Below are 6838 nucleotides of genomic sequence, written 5' to 3'. Positions count from 1 at the left end.
TAGCCCAGGAACGATAGGCTGTACCCTGTAGCCCAGGTGTGTCATAGGCTACACTGTCTAGGTTTGTGTGAGTGTACTCTACGATGTTTGTGCAATGACAAAATCACCTAACAACACGTTTCTCAGAAAGCATCCCAGTTGTTAAGTGACACATGATTATAGTTAACTTAAAACTGAAAAGAAACCCTAAAAAGAGCTAAGGATATTTGATATGGGCGGCTTATCTATCAACATCATCAATAGACTCTCCTTGATTTCTATAGAATCCCGATAGAGGATGACAAGGGACTGGCCAGATCCAATTTTCATCACTGTACTGAGCCAGACTCCCCACGCCCACCCCTGCCGGGTGTCTGGGTGTCTGAAGGGCTCAGTCTGTGGGCGTGAATAAAAAGGGGTGGCGAGTTTAGCTGTCAGGAGTGAGCACTCACTGATGGGGTGAACATGGACAAGGTACTTGTCCTCTTGACACTTTAGTGTCTTCCTCTGACAATGTAAACAATGTAAGCACCTGCCTTGAGGGTGGAGCCAGCTCAGTGCCTGGCACTGGAAACAGCCCCTAGATGGTAGTGATTCTCATGCCATGTGGATGCTGCCTATTTCCCCCAGATGACCACTGGTGGTGGGCGGTCGCTGCAACGTGGTGTTAGCCTGACACCTGGTCCACCCACACCCACTGTATTCCCCTTCCCCTCCTTCACACTGCTTCCAATGAGCATCACAAAACCAAATCTGATCGTGTTACATCCATAGGCTGGTACTGAAAGATCTCTAAGATAAATGAAAAGATGCAAAATACAGAGCAGCAGGTATAACATGCTTTTGTTCATGTAAAGCTGTGGTGCACGCACAAATGCTTCTCTCTTGCTGCTTTTAAAATTCTTTGTCTTGTCTTTCTAGAATATTTCTGGAGACAGATCTAAAAAACCTCCAGTGAGGGGGACTGGAGGGCCAGGGTGGAAGGGAGCTGTACTAAGCATGATATGCTCTTTCTCTTATTCAAAATTTTCACTGATTACTCTTTCATTTAAACTATTATTAAAAAGCACGTTTTGCTTTGAGGGGAAAAAGGATTTTGTCTTCTCTCTAGGTTTATTCCATTTGCTAGGAGATCCGGAGGAAAACTCGTACCATATTTACTTTTTGTCAAGTATGTCAACAGGTATTTATCAACTGCTTTAGAAATTTATCATGAAATATACATACCATAAATATATAAAATGTGTACGAGCAATATAATGATAAATAATATGACAAACATGTGCATACGACCCTGGCTTAAGAACTGCAAACTTTCCAATGCCTTGGAGACATCCCGGGTGCCCTCTCCACCCGCAACAGCTCCCTGAGATGAAGCGCTGGGAAGCGTTACTCTCCCTCTCACACAGATAAGGACAGGGAGGCTGAGAGAGCTGAGGTCACTCTCTCAAGGTCACACAGTGCGCTCACACAGCGCGCTGGTGGAAGAGGTGGGCTCGGCTTCCAGGTTTCCTGATTCTGGGCTCACTGCACTTTCTATTGTGGCTCTGATGATTATCTTAATGTAACTAGACATAAAAAATTTTGATTCACTGTTTTTAGTCATTTTCGTAAATGAACATAATCAGCCACACTGCAGAACAAAATTTATTGTCTTAAAAAATATATAATTGCCCATTGAGAAGACCAGAAAAGACTTCACAATGGCTTCATTTGTTGCCTGGGGGATCACTGCAGAAGGGGTGGTTTGAAACAACAGAAGCATCAATAGGGAAGATTAGCCTTTCTCTCGGATACCCATCGCTGATCTGGGGCAGGCGAAGCTTCTGTAAAAAACTACGAAGGAGTTTTCATTTCCTGACCTTTTGGTTTCACTTATATGCTAAATGTTAATTTAGATATTTACCAGTAAATTATGTTCATCTTCTCTCGGGAATAGTCTTTTAACAAACTCGGGCTGTGTAAGATTGTACTGAGACGACACATGTGGTATGAAAAGGGGTGGCCATAAAGTCAGAAACCATCTTTTTCTCGATCATAATGATTAAGAATTTGGATAAAAATAAGAAAATTCAAAATTGAAAGATACAAAGTCTAGATTGTCAAAGTAAGGAGTCACCTTTGCTGTAAAGGACCTCTTAAATCTTGATTCAGGATTTGACAATGTTGAAGCTGGAAGAGGCCTTAGAGGTCACTGTCCTGGGGGGACTGGGCATAGTCCACCCCTGACGTGGCCCCAGCCTGCTGTCGGAGGCGTCTCCGGCCACTGCAGTCACTCTGGCCGCCATCATGGGTCTTTGCTACGCCCCCACATCTTTACCTGGTTGGCTCTGCTGAGGTCTCGGGCCACTTCCCCCGATTCCCACCTGCAGGGAGCCCAAGCAGCAACTCCCCATCGCCTTGCCTGGCTTTTTGTCTTTGTAGCATTTATCATTACCCAGTGTTATCCTGCTTATATGTGTACTTACTTACTACCTACCTGTCCCCACTCCCCGAAGAATGGAAGCATTTTGAAAGCAGGAAAACTTGCTCTTTGTTTGGTCTGTTTCCAACATATGCTATTTCTCCCCAAAAGCACATGCTGGAAACTTAATTCCCAGTGCCATAGTGCTGAGGCAGGGGTGCTCATGCGAGGTGTTTAGGCTGAGAGGGCTGCACCCACCTGAATGGCTTAGTGCTCATTACAACAGGGCTTGAGTTCCATGTCTCCTTCCCTCTTGTCTTTTGCCTTCTGCTAGGGGATGACATAGTAAGAAGGCCTTGCTAGATTCTGGCCCCTTGATCTTGGACTTCCCAGCTTTTAGAACTGTGAGAAATAAATTCTGTTCATTATAAATTACCCAGTCTGTGGTATTCTGTTACAGCAGCACAAAATGTACTAAGACCCCCTGTGTCTAGAACAGTGCCTGGGGCCAGGCCTAGAACTCTTCTCTCCAACGGAGAAGTGGTTCAAGCAGAAAGCACATCAACGGTCTCCAAGAGAGAACTTTCCTTGAGAGAGGTGACAGCGAATTGCAGATGGGTTTATGAAACGACAATCTAGTGGTGCTGGGAAGAGGTGGGTGAGGCACATGAAAAGGTCGGTGGCAGTGGAGGGAAGTCCCTCCCAACCCAGCCATGCTGGCATGGAGGACATGTTTCGTGGGAACAATGGCTGTCACCCTGAACGCAAAATACATAACGGAACCCCTGAGAGCTTAAGCATAGTGCGCCCTAGGCCATAAGCATCACCGAGGAGGTAGAACTCTCTGCCCAGAAGAAATACTGGAGCTCATCAGGTTCATCTCCCAGGTGAGAAGATCAGTGCAGCAACGGTCAGGGACAATCACATCGTGTGGGGGCTTGTTTCCAGCACTGACAACATATGGGAGTGGCTATGATTTGAATGTCCCCTCCAAAGCTCATGTCGAAACTTAATGCCCAGCGTGGCAGTATTGAGAGGTGGGGCCTTTTAAGAGCTACTGCCATTCGTGGATTAATGTGTTATACAGCAGTGGGACTGGTGGCCTTACATGAAGAGGAAGAGAGACCTGAGCTAGCACACTTGGCCCCCTCGCCATGTGATGCTCTGTGACAACTCAGGACTCCTCAGAGAGTCCCCACCAGCAAGAAGGCTCTTACCAGATGCAGCCTCTCGACCTTGAACTTCTTAGCCACCATAACTGCAAGAAATAAATTCCTTTTCTTATGCATTACCCAGTTTCATGTATTCTTTTTTTTTTTAGTTTAATAGACATTTATTCCTTTCATTAAACAACATCTACACAAAATCCAAATGTATAGTTTTTTTTTTAGAAAGTAATTTAGGTCTTAGGTCTCAATAAATAACAGAAAACGGACTAATACAGGAGTGGTAGGGGAAAAGACAGCCAAAATGAGTCCTGCTGGTGGCCTGACCAGACTTTCCAGTTTTATCTGTTTGCAGAGAACTGGTCTTATTGGATTAGTAGAACTCATGGGGATCTTTGGCAAGGAAGGGCCCTAGGAGAAAAATAACAGACTTCGTGCTAACCTGGCATCAGATAGCTTGAGCTGGTTTTAATTCCAACTAAATAGAGATGGGACATAATTTGGCAGTATTTATTAAAAAGAAAATGCTATGAGTTAGGAATCTCACTTGTAGGAAGAGTATACAAGGATATCTGGACAAGAACGTTCATTGCAACATTGTTTGTGGGGCAAATCATGCAAACAACTTCGATGTTCATCAATAGGTTAAACAGATTGAAAAGCAGGAGGTAGATCCATATGTACTATCTGGAAAGACAACCTTTCCATGCTGTCAAGTGATCAAAGCAAGGTGCAGCCCAAGCCACATAATACAACTTTTTGATTGAAAAACAATATCTAGATATGTCTGCATAAGCACAGAGAAAAGTCGGGAGGGTCATGAACCAAACGATTGAATGAGATTTTTTTTTTAACCCCTGGAGACTGAGACTAGGGAAGAAACGGGATTTTTTTTTCACTTCTTAGTTTATATAGTTATAAAAGATATGATAATGCATGATTTTTACTTTGCTGTGTTTTTAGTAATTAAGAGAGAATCAAGAGCACGTGTTATGTGAACCCAAATGTCACACCCTCACAATTATAACACTTGAAATAACTTGGACAGTTCTCTGTTATTTCTAGACAAATAAACAGAATGAACTAGAACAGCTGTTTAGTCCAGTGATTTTCATATTGTTCATTAGCCATAAGGCTTTTCTTTTTCCCAAATAAATTGCCAAACCCCAAAATATAAAACAAATAAAAATGTAGCTGCTCGGGGTAAAGGGTGGGATTGACTTTAGTTACTTATCTATAAAATGAGAGGGTTGGACTAGGCCAGTGATTTTCCAGCTCCACTCCCATGGGAGGATGTGGGGTCAGGAGTGGGGAGAAACACTGAGGGCCCGGAGTGAGGGGAGGAGGGATGAGAACAAGTGGAACAGCTCGCCTAGCCGGCTTCCAGAGCCGGCACTATCTCCCCCTCATCTACTTTTTCATACTGCTTAGCCTTTGTAAAAGGAATCGTCTGAATTCAACTTGAAACATGGATTTTTGCTTTAGTTTGCTTTGCATATGAACAGTATATTAAATTTTTACTAATAAATGTGTAATTGAAAATGTGTGCATTTCTGTGCTTAGGTGAAAGGTTTAATCAAAAGTGTGTCTTTCTTATTAGAATGACTAGAGCTAAATGCAGCGAGCTGCCCCTGCTCATTGGAACTCAAAACCTCACAGTGGTTGGTTGGCTGCCTCTTGAACTCCTTTCCTCTCACCTTTAACTCTCAGGACTAACTCATGCAAAAGTATGGGTGCAAACCTGCCCACCCTCCCCAGCCTGCTCTGGTGTGCAAGTTCCTGAAACAGTTAGGTCCTGTCATGGTTTCTCTGAAGTTCTTCAAGCATGGGCTCCAATCTGCTAGCTGGAACACTGTTTAAATTCTAAGTCACCTCCAGATCTGACCTATTTTGTCACATAAATTCCATATCTTTTAGACAACTGAATACTTTGTATGACTTTCCTTAATCATGCAAATTGCTGTTATTATGTGCATGCAAATGATCCTGTTAGAAAAAGCTCCAGGGAGCTGATGATCAGCCTGCCACTGACTGAGAGATTCCTTGGACTGGAGAGCTGGGGCTATGAATGTGGTGGCCCAGCTGCTTGTCACTGGAGGGTTAGACCACACATGTTGGAGGACTGCCTCAGAGGGTCTGAAGCTGGGGTCAGACAGCCTGGACTCATCCGTGGGAAAGGCAGGAATTAACACTGGGGCCAAGATGTGGTGAGGGCAATCTGCAAACCCCAATGAGAGTGTAGGTTTTGCCTTTGTTAAACATAAATAAATAAAACTGGAGGCCACAATTTAGGTACTCAAGGTCAACCACCCATAGCCACATAACCAAAACTTGTTTTCCTGATTCCCCACCCTCCAAGGCAAACCCTAAATATAAACAAAACACAAAGTAAGCTTTTCATCCTTAACAATACGATTCAATGAAATCAAACCAATCGGCTATAGACAAATCAGCTTAAATAGCTGTTTCCCTTAAAAAAGAATATATGGCTGGCATGGTGGCATGTGCATGCCTGTAGTCCCAGCTACTCAGGGAGGCTGAGTTGGGAGGATCGCTTGAGCTCAGGTGTTTGAGCCCAGCCTGGGCAACATAGCAAGATCCCATCTCTTAAAAAAAATTGAAAAAACAAAACCCAGAATATATGACAGCCAACCAGGAAACAGGCCAAAGTACTTGCAATACTTCCTCTTTTATGCTCTAGAAACTGAGCTGTAATTGGTATAAGATTAAAACTTTGTGTCATTTCTTGGTTTAAGGTCTCTTAGTTTGTGAACCATTCTTTGTATGCACAATAAACTTAAAATTCTCTCTTGACCTGATTTTGCTTTTGATACCTTGCATGGGGCTGCTCCAAAGTACCCAGTGAAATTCTGGGGCATGACTTCCTAGACCCTGGTTGGGGCTGAGCTGCAGCCCCACAGGAAAGTCACCCGAGTGCCCAGTCACCAGGCATTTGTCAGCCAAAGCGAGCATGTCCGGCTGTCTTCTGACATCCCACATCAGCCCCCTGCGGGGCAAGTGCTCCTGTCAGTCTACCCTGCCTGGGATCCTCAGAGCCCAGATGAACCCTGTGCAGCCTTCCCCAGAGAGTCCAGTTGCCACCAAGTGGCCCACTCTGAGCCCAGCAGCATCTGCACATGGCCAGTCATTGGCTCACATGCTCACTGCTGCTCTGGCTTCTTCCCCAGGCTCTTCCTGGTAGGGATTATTTCATCCTTCTTTTCTGTTTGCCCCATGCGCTCATCCATTGCCTTTCCCAGCACTAGAATGGCATCAAGCACACAGTAGG

This window comes from Lemur catta, chromosome 1 (assembly GCF_020740605.2).
Source record: "Lemur catta isolate mLemCat1 chromosome 1, mLemCat1.pri, whole genome shotgun sequence".
Taxonomy (NCBI): Eukaryota; Metazoa; Chordata; class Mammalia; order Primates; family Lemuridae; genus Lemur; species Lemur catta.
The sequence above is the reverse complement of the archived record's forward strand: the minus strand, read 5'-3'. Positions refer to the sequence as shown.